The sequence below is a fragment of the Cryptomeria japonica genome, chromosome 10 (assembly GCF_030272615.1).
Source record: "Cryptomeria japonica chromosome 10, Sugi_1.0, whole genome shotgun sequence".
NCBI classification, from domain to species: Eukaryota; Viridiplantae; Streptophyta; class Pinopsida; order Cupressales; family Cupressaceae; genus Cryptomeria; species Cryptomeria japonica.
In genome coordinates this window covers 722,757,737-722,768,626 of record NC_081414.1, presented here as the reverse complement: position 1 = coordinate 722,768,626, position 10,890 = coordinate 722,757,737, and positions in this window count along the sequence as shown.

The window sequence follows — 10,890 nt, the reverse complement described above, 5'->3', positions numbered from 1 at the left end:
TACATGCATAGAAAATTGAATAAAGAAGGAAAAATGGATTTTGAATTTGAACTTTGAAACTTGCAAAATAACTGAATAATTCAAAATTCTAGGAAAAATGATTATTCAATTAAATGAACAAATTGATTGAAAGAATAATAATGCAACCTCCTAGGTAATTGAAATTTAAAATTAGGATTATGAAAAAAAAAAAAAAACCTCTTAATTTAAAATTTAAAATTATCCAAAAGAGATTGAATTTTTAAAATTAGGGCCTATGTGATACCACTTAATTTCAAATTTAAAATGGACACAATTAGGGCAGATAATTAACCACTTAATTTTAAATGTTTCTTTGAAAGTTGCAATGTTGAAATTGGGAAATGTTTTCAATTTTAGAGGGATCAAAATTCGACAAAATTAGCCAATTTTCTGAATTTAAGCAATTAAATACAGTCATAACAATCTCCTGAAATTTTGGAAAAAAAGCCAGGGACCGGGTTGAAGTTGCACGCGGTTCTCACAAAATTTTTAGAAGTTTTTCAAGGATCAAAATTCGACCAAATCAGTCAATTTTTTGGATTTAAGCAATTAAATACAGTCATAATAGTCTCCCAAAATTTCGAGAAAAAAGCTAGGGACTAGGTTGAAAGTGTACTCGATCCTCCCAACTTTTTTGGAAATTTTTAGGGATGAAAGCTATGAAGATTTGAGAGCTAACCTCAAAAAATTGAGTGATTTTACGATCTCTAGATAGGCAGAATTAATGTTTGGATGTCGAAATAGGACCCTATTAGGGTTTTGAAAAAGATAAGAAATTGAATTGCAATTTTGAAAAAGGTCAAATCTAATGGATAGGGCCACCTGAAATAATATTTAGAAAATTGACATTGGTTGAGATTGATTGAAATTTGCATAATAAATTTGAAAATTAGGGTTTTAGGACCTAATCATTGAATTTTGAAATTTTGAATTTTGGGAAAAGGAGGGAAATTGAAAATTTGAATTTTAGGCAAGAAGACAAGTTTGAAAACAGTCACAAATCTGAAAATTAAATGTAAATCCAATTTTTGCACAAGTTCAAGGTGATGTTTGAAAATTAGGGTTTTGACAATTAACCACTTAATTTTGTAAATTTGATTTGCAAATTGAATAAGACAATGAAAGAATTAAATTTGATAAGCAATGTAATTTTCAAATCTAAGACAATAAAGAGTAATTTTACAAAATACAAGCATGGAAGACGTCGGGTTCACCAAAATGTAAAGTGGAAAATTGAACCCTAGTGATTCCCCACCTAGGAGAGAGAAAGGAAATCACTAGGATGATTTTCATTTGGGAGATACTTTACATTCAAAAGAGGAGTTGAATTCACTAGATCCAAACCATAGAATGAATAAGGATCTGAATACTAAGTGAATTGCAAGGGTGCAATGCAATTTACCCTTTTGTAAGTAGAAGAGTTGATTTGTTGACTATGCAGAAAATGAAGACAAAATGGGTGAAATATGTAGCTATTTTTTCAACATTGTGCTATAACTTTGGATATGAGGTATTTAGACTTATACATATCTGCCCTGCAAATTTGGAGAAAAGTCGTGAGGACCAAGTTGAAGTTGCACCCGGTCCTCTGAAAAATCTGTGTATCGAAAAGGGTTTTTCTATCTTTGAAAATGAAGCCTAAATATGCAATTACAGCTGTACACCTACAACCTGATGGTATGATGAAAGAATAAGTATCCGGTAGAATACTGAGAGGGGGGAGGTGAATTAGTATATTGAGAAACTGATACAAAGTTCCCAAACTCAAACTCAGTCAAACAAAGTAAACATATCTCAGTCAAGATCAATATTCATAAGAATAGTTGACATCAACTAGTTTAATTGTTATGAAAACTTTAACAGTAAACAACTTCAATCTTGTAAACATCAACAATGCTTAATCACAACTCAACATATTCATTTCTCAATGCTTCTACTTAACATGCCTTATCAGAAGTTGACCAAATCAACATATAAGATCACAACCACAAAAGCATTCACCACTTGACACAAATGTTTATACGTGGAAAACCCAAATAGGTAAAAACCATGGTGAGATGAGACTCACAAGGATAGCTATCTAAACTCTTCTGAAGTTTGCCCTATTAGGAGCCAAGCCGATTAAAGCTTTACAATAAGTCATGTTATGAACTAATTCCGGTTAGGAATCACCTGGTTAAGGGATTTACAAATATGCCTTGATGAAAATCACAATACCCTGTTAGGAGTAACCTCGTTGGAGGATTTAAGAGTCCAAGCTAATGGACCACCTTGTTAGAGGATTTAATGAGTAACCAAGCTTGTTAGAGCATACCCGGTTAAGGGATTTCACTTTTGCTGTAATTATTAGAAAACAACAGGTTTTCTTGATCTATCTGAGGAGCACTACATTTGCTTGATCAGATCCTTCTAAGCTTCAATCTGCCTTCACTCAAAGTGCAGATCCATTCACTGGTTAGGCAACTACACACTCAACAGGTTTTTATCAATCTTGCCAACAACCTTTACAAACAATTTCATCGACCTTAAATACAAATCAATTAGGTCGATAACACAACAAAAACATAATTCTCATCATCGAGATGACAATCTCTTCACAATCTTCAAGAAAATTCCAATCGCTCCATGATCACTGCTTCATCGAACTTTGTAACTCATCATGCGCTGTGCATTAGATGCAATCCTCTTTGCTCCTTCCCTAGATAAAAAACAAACGCGCCAAAACAATCTAAACATATCCTCATACAATGATCACACGTGTCTCCATCATTACCACTTATCAGATAATAAACCAACAAACTTGATCGGTTAGGGTTTAACAGCTGATAGGGTTTACCGGTTACATTACATAGAAAGGTTTAACCCTTTACACCAGTTCACCGGTTCAACTCACAAACTTTACATACCGGTTTACAACATCTTCCACAAAGCTCTTCTTACCGGTTACTAGCCAATATAAAAAAAAACAATATCAACAATAACATGAATACCATTACCAGTTCAATGGACATCAATGACAACATATCATTAATGCAATCTCTAAACAAAATGCCAAGACAACCTACAGATAGAAAAGAAGGGAGGAAGGGTTGTGGATAGGGGTTTGCCTTAGTCAAACCCCAGTTGAGGAATCAACCTTGAAAGAATGTAATTGCAAATGCTTAAATGTAAATGATGAAAATGTATACCTTGTAGATCTGCAATTTGTTGATGATGGCTGCTTTGCTTCTTGAATGTAATCACAAGTGTTGCATGAAATGACATGTAACATGACTAAACCCTAACACACACACATGCTTGCAAATTAATGTTGTAATGTTGTTCCAATGGATGAATGAAGAAGACACATGAAGAAGAAGACTTGATGGATGCTTGAAGACTTGAATACTTGATGATGATAATGAAGGCCTTCTCCTTAATTTTGCTTATGCAAATGAGAAAACTAAATCCCCTTTTATACTTTCCTAGGAGAACAATTTTCATTTCACCGAAGTCCAACATAGGGGAGATCAAATCCCGAAGAGAAAATTAGGGTCAAGGGTCAGATGGACGCATTTTGGGGCCACACAAAGAGGGAGGACAAGGGTGTCACACCCCTATCCTAAGGAGGACCAGGGCACCACACCTTGGTCCTGCCCATTTTTGGGGCCTGAAATAGGGTCTAAACAAGTTATAAAGTGTGGAAATGAGGACTAGTTCCATGGTGGAGGCATAGATGGGTCTCGATCAAGCGTGGGAGATGATATCACCACAGTAAGGGGCCTAAAACATGGTCAAAATTGTAAGGGGTGCAATTTTGTGACGCTACAAGAGGAATGGAGGACTATGGAATAGAGACACATGGTCGGGTAGAAGAAGATGGCATGGAAGAATGTTGGAGAATATACGTGATCGGATTGGATATTGGCATGGATGTCAAGAAGGAAGAAGGTGGAATGGAAACCATGGGAGCAGATACTGTAGGTGCTATGGATTGGGGTGGGATGATAGGCGGGGGTGCGATTGATTGGGGTTGAATGAAAGGCATTATGATGTGAGTAGGAGAAAAGTCTCCTTGTGGTTGTTGATCGAGAATGGATCTATCAAAAGTAGGGGGAAGGTGAGATCCATTTTCAATAAGAGTCTTTAGAAGACCACAATGATTATGTTGAATGAATTTGTCCATCATTTCTTGATTGTAAGAATCTTCTAGGAACGTTCGCACTTTCGGGGAGAGATCATCTTGATCAACCATGTTAGGGTCCCCTTGTGGTTGGGGATCTTGGGTGTCGAGTTGTACACTTTGCGTAGGATCTTGTGTAGGGTCTTGATATAGGACACTAATGTCCAACATGCCATATTGTTGTTCGGCCATCTTCTTCTTTTGGGATCGAGTTGTGACCATACAATAATAACCTTAGGGAAACTTATTGGAAGAAAAGTTTTGATGAAAGGACTTAGCTAGGACTTTGATATGATTTGGATTTGATGAAGTTGGATAGAATGATTGATGGGGTCCTTGGATTAGGACAAGATTTTGATTGAGATTTCTCCTTAGTGTTTGGATGAGGATTTTAGGTGGAGGGGGATATTAATGAAACCACAAGAAAGGTAACGAACCAGTTGGGTAGAATTTAGCCCTTACGATAATGATTAATGTGTCTCTTCTACTAAGGATTGATTAATGATCCAAAGAAAAATAAAGACATAGGATAAGAGTCTTGATCAACTCAAATGATGAGGCAAAGGTACTTGGGGGAGATTCTTTCCCAAGCACTAAGGCCAAATGATTAATTGATTAAGGATGAGGTCTAAATAGTGTTGGCATTTGGTATAACTGATGCAGATGAGATGATGCACGTGATGCAGTTGAGTGTGGATGACTGTACCGGTAAAGGATAGAAGATTGAGATTTCGTGGTTGGATGACATGATCAATTATTTGTGTTGTCATTGATGGCAACTAATGTGAACTCATTTTTTTATAATGATTTATGATGTTTTGGTTTGTCATCTAAGTGATTTGGTTTACTAGAGACATGACTTACCGGTAAAGAACTAAAGTCTGTGAATTAGGACTTTAACTGGTAAAGAAGAGATATTTTGATTGAATAGGGTGATCAATAATATTTGGTATTTTGTGGTTTGGAATTTAAGCTTGTATCATCGAAAGGAGTATATGACCAAAACCACATCTTGTGATGTTTACCGAAAGGCATGTTTCAAACTTCTGATGAAGTTTTGATAAGGTTTTAGTAGGATTTAAGGAACGGTGACGAAATCATTAAACCGGTAATGATTTTGGCTATGAAGGTGATCAACGACGAGTCTACTTAAAGGAGGTAACATGACACAACCTGCGTGAATGATTTGAATTGTGTTTTTGGCGCGTATGATGGAGAAATTTCTTGGGAATATGCAAAGTGCTTAGCGGAGTGAGCTAATGGTTTGACTTTGGTGTAGATTGGATTTTTCGTGATGAGTTACGATTAATTAACAGTTGATATTGCATTGTAATTTGATATAATGATCTTCATATTGATCTCTTATGATCTGTATTGTAATTCATGATGTAATTTAGGGTTTTGGTGACCGACCTAGTTGAGATAGCTATTTAGGTTGACACAGTTGATGTTCATTATGTCAGTGGTCTTAGATAATGTGATGAGCCATCCAAGTGAATTTTAAGATCTTCCTGATAGTTGCAGAGCATTTTGCATAACTAGATTTGATCAAGCAAGCAGAGAAGTGCAAGAAACACATCATTTTTTACTGTTGTTCCCTAACAATTGCAGTAGGTTAAATCCCTTAAAGATCCTAAAAGGCCTGAAATAGTTAAGTCCCCTAATAGGGAAGCTCTCAAATAGAGTGTTAAATCATCTCATGAGGTTGATCCTAAAAAGTCATCAAGCTCCTAACCGGGCTACTAGGAAAATCCCTTAACCGAGTGACTCCTAGCAGGGTCTACTCCTAACTGGGCATATTGTAAGCTCCTAACAGGCCTAAGCTCCTGTCAAGGCATACTTCAGAAGAGTAAAAATTATTGTGGGTACCAACTCCCACCATGGTTTTTTCCTATTTGTATTTCCACATCAAAAAAATTAAGGTGTTCATGTGTGGAATGCTTTTCTTATGAAGTTCATGTTTTATTTCTGATTACTGGTTAAGACAGTTTATGTTTGTTTATCAGAGGTTACTGATATTGTTAAGAAATGGTTAGATAAAGTATTTGATCGGATTTACAAGGTTGATAAGTTGGTATATGATCAAATTGACATGATTGCTTAAGTGATGAAAGTATTGATAGTTGTGATTAATGTGTTAAGCAAATATGATAAAGAGGTTGTTAGATCTGATTAAAGATGTTGGAATATTTGTTAAATGGTTTCAGATTTGATATAAGTTTAATTTTGAGTTTAAAGTTTCAGTTGGTGTTAATACTGATTCACCCCCCCTCTTAGTATTAATTGGATCCTCATAGGATTAACAAATAGAACTTCATAAGGTATTAAACTTTAGCGTGAGGTTGAGTTGATTGAAGGACGATTGATTAAGGATTGATTGATGTGCTAAGTCCTTAGAAAAGGTTGATGATGAAAGATCAAAGAAGGGTGATAGTGATGACTAGAAGAAATTGATGACTAGATTATCCTTGGTATGGAAATGAATCAATAAGTGATAGGTTTGGATGGCAAATTGTATGAAGGTATGCGACCACCCCGATTTTGATGATAGTTGGTATTGAAAGATAATCTCGATCCTTGGTGTAGTGTATAGACTCTTAGTTCATTGCTAGCATCAAACTCATTACTATGACTATGAATATAATCATTATATCGGTGCAAAAAGGTCCTATGTTCAAGCAAGAGCTTGCGGTTGGTATACCAAAACTTATGACGTCTAATGAGTTGTTCTTGTGTGAGCTTCTTCTTCTTGATTGGATGATGGATTGACTTCTTAGGATGCTTGTACAACTTAGGCTTATGAAACATGAGGAGGGTGGAGTTTCGCCGTAGTTTTTGACTTGTTAGAAAATTTGGACTTGAGTGTGACTTGGACTTGACTAAGGTTGACAAAAAATTTGACTAGGATATGAATAGGAGATGCCGTGAGGATGACTAAGGACTATGACTTGGACTATGCTTGACTTGGATTATAATGTGACAAAGGTTGAATTAGACTTAGACTAAAATGACTAGGATGTTGACTTGGATATACTAATTCTACTCTTGGCAAGAAGACATAGAAAACACATTATCCATTGACTCAAATAGAGACGTCAAGCACAAAATGCTATCCTAGGAAGTTGGTTGAGGAGGAAAACCTTTGCTTGCTGACTTAGGTACACACCCAATGGCTAATCAAAATACGACCATTGAGTGTCACACAATGGATTCTCAATGTCGTATTAGCCAAATCCAAACGCTAATGGGAGCACGATATGGCAAGTCTCTTGGGGAGTTACTATCCCCCTTGCACAAAGATTATCCACCTTTTGGAGGTGAACCAGGTGGCTTATATTCATAGAGCTCTTAGTAAGGGTTTTCGTTCAAAGAATATCCTTTGTAGTCATGCAATTGCGATTGAGGCCTATAGCCCAACAAAGTACCAAGCACAATGGTAGTCACACAAGTATGATTTAGACCTCAAGGGCCCTACAAAGTGCTCGATATGAGTATAAACTTAGATAGCTCCGTTCGAGATTTTCATCTTAAAAGGTGATTTGTTTATAGTGAGTTGGAATGCTCGAGTTCAACCATACTCACTTGGGTCATTCCCCTTTCACCAATGCTTGTGCTAGTGTGCCAGGTAAATCGGGAGGGCAGGCCCGCTAAAGGTAAAAGAGCATGCAAAAAATATGAAAACAAGACACGGAAGACAAGTGGTTAATTTTAAGCCCAAAATACAAATGTTGTCTATCTAGAAAAAACCCACACAAGACTAATCTAGTAGGAATATGGTCTTCTATACAATGTCCTACAAGGAACATAGGTTAGTAATCTCAAATTAGGCCTTGGACCGCTTGGATAAAGCTTGCAAAACTAAAAAATATGATCAATAACACAAAATTATGTAGAAACAATGCTTGCAGTGTTCCATAGACAGCCGCGCTAAAGCGCCTGCGCAGGCGCTAAAACGTCTGCATACGCGCTAAAGTGAGGTTTGAATGTAGAAAACATAAAATATAGAAATTAAAAATTCCTAAAAACACACAGATTATACCTGGGAGCAGTCGCGTTGTTTTGCTGCCAGTCGCGCTGAAGCGCGAGTGCTCTCGCTAGAAACAAACAAAAGGTTAGCGGTTAACAACAAATTTAAAAATTCAAATTTTTAAAAAGAGGCGGGATGTCTTCAAAGCGCTCAGGCTAAAGCGACGTTTGTAAAAATAAAAAGCTAGATATAACAGATTAATTAATTTTTTTTAAAAGTTATTTTCCTTTTTATGTGTTTTTTAGTAACTGATTAAAAAATAGAAAGCAAAATGAGTAAAATGAAAATAGGGAAGTGAATGGAGAAATGTTGGAGGCGGACGCGCTATTCTCGCAGTGCTCACGCTAATCAGTAGACCTGGAAAAACTGTTGGGTTATAAAAATTTAAATTTAAATTGGACGCACTGGAGCGCCTACACACGCGCCAAACCCATATCGCTCACACCAGAGTGCAATCACTTGCGCTAATCCGGGGACCTGTGACTAAAAACTCACAAAAATTTCACAAAATTTGTTAAATTAGGGACGTGGGTCCCATCGGGCATGCCAAAATGAACCAAGGGAAAACTATGGTGAAGATATAAGGTTAGTTTGAACACAAATATGCATAAAACATTCAAATAAACTCAATAAACACCATTATACCTTCACAAATTTTCACTTGTTCCTCAGATTGAGCATGATGAGGTTGAAGTAGCACCCCTTCTCCAACCTGATTGGATGTGCTCCTTGATTGGATGTAGTTGGCTCTCCAATTGTGCACAAAATGATTAAGAGGATGATGAGATGGATGGATTGAGGATGGAATGAATATGCAAGGTGGATGACTAAGTGATGGATGAGTGTGAATTTGACTATAGTCTAGGTGCTTGGATGATTTCTTGGACTCAAAATGACAACATGAACTTACAAAGCTTAGAGATGTCAAATGAAGGGGTAGAGTCCTCAATTTATAGGAGAAAGGGAGGAGAAATAGAGGGCTAGGATTGATCCAAGATAGAGGGCTAAGATTGCATGTGAGCCCACACATGGATCAAGAGGAGTTTATAAGACAAGTGTGGAGTCTAAGAGATATGCCATAAGGCATTTCTTGTCTCCACACTCCTCAAGGTTTATTGGGAAGGCTTCCCAATGCACCTAGGGAAGACAAAAAGAATGAAAATATTCTTTTAATGATAAGGAAGAATTTAAAAATTCTCCAAAAGAGGAGCATGGGGATTTGAGGAATAAAAAAGAATTAAAAATTTCTTGGGTGAAGGGATACCTAGAGGAATGTGAGAGTTTTGAAAATCTCACATTCACCTAGGAAAAGAGCATTTAAGGAAGGTAGTTGGATGGGGGGGATGCATAGAGAGATGTGAGAAGAGCATTTAAGGAAAGTGGTTGGGTGAGGAGACACGGAGTTGACTTTGTGGCTAATCATGGGGATTAGCCACTAGAAATCCATTAGAAGAGAGATTAGAAGAAATTAGAAGGGGGATTAGAGTGAGTGGGATTTGTAGGAGGATTTTACTAGGAGAGATAATGAGTGGAGATAATTAAAAATTTGAGAATAATGGTAAGTGAGATTAAGAGAGTTTCTAGAAGAATTAATTAGGCTAATGGTGGATTAGAAAAAGGTGATTCGTAGGAATCACAAAGATTAATTAATTACAAGGGGATATTAAGAAGAATTAATTTTGATTGCCGTAGAGGAAGAAAAGGAAAATTGATTTATTAAATAAATCAATCATTGGACTATAGTGACAATATTAATTAGGTTAAATTTAATTAATATTGAGAAGAATAAGGATTAATCATAATTAAATAACGTAATTATGTGGGAGGGTTAAATTAATTAAATAATTAATTTAAGTGTCTACACAAACCAACATAGAATTCAATATAGATAAGTATGTCTATCTCCTTGTTACAACAATTTGTCAATGATTGTGCGATTACAATGCGTGCTCATGGAATTTTGACAACATAATGATGCTCACGTGATAAAGATGCAAGATGTGAGAAAATGGCTAAGTGTGGATAATATACGATAAAGGGGAAAATGGATGAAGAGATAGGATGCAAAGAAAGAGATCAATGTCTAGGAGTGAATGTGATCTCTCAAGATATGAAATAGTACCAAGTGGCATTAGGTGAGGTCTTTATAGGGAGATTCTACGCTTGAGGGTACTTTGGAGTATGGGGAAAATCTAGCCATAAGGAAAGCTTTAACCAAGGGGACAAGGTGAAGAGAATAAAGGGATTTAAATTCCTTGGGGTAATTTTGGAAGAAAGAACCATGTGCTGAAGGACATGGGATCTTTTCTAAAAGGGGAATGATTTATGAGTGGAGGACAAAAGGTGTGTGGTGAATAAGTGAAAATGGATTGACCTATTCCTAATTATGGATTACGAATGTGAAATGATTAGAGGGGTAGGTTAGGTGGAAGATTAGGATTAGGATTAGAGGCAGGAGGGAAGGATGGAGGATTTGACTAGGGAGAGAGAAATGATGAATCAAATAATTTAATTTAATTCTTATTTGGAGGAAAATAGGATTAAGTGAATTAAACTAAATAAATAGGGATATTTATTTAATTTAATGGATGGAATAGATAAGGTGGATTGTGTTGGCATTATTGGCATTAAGTTGTCATTCATGTCAAACTGGTTTGGGAAGATCACCGGTAAGTAAGAA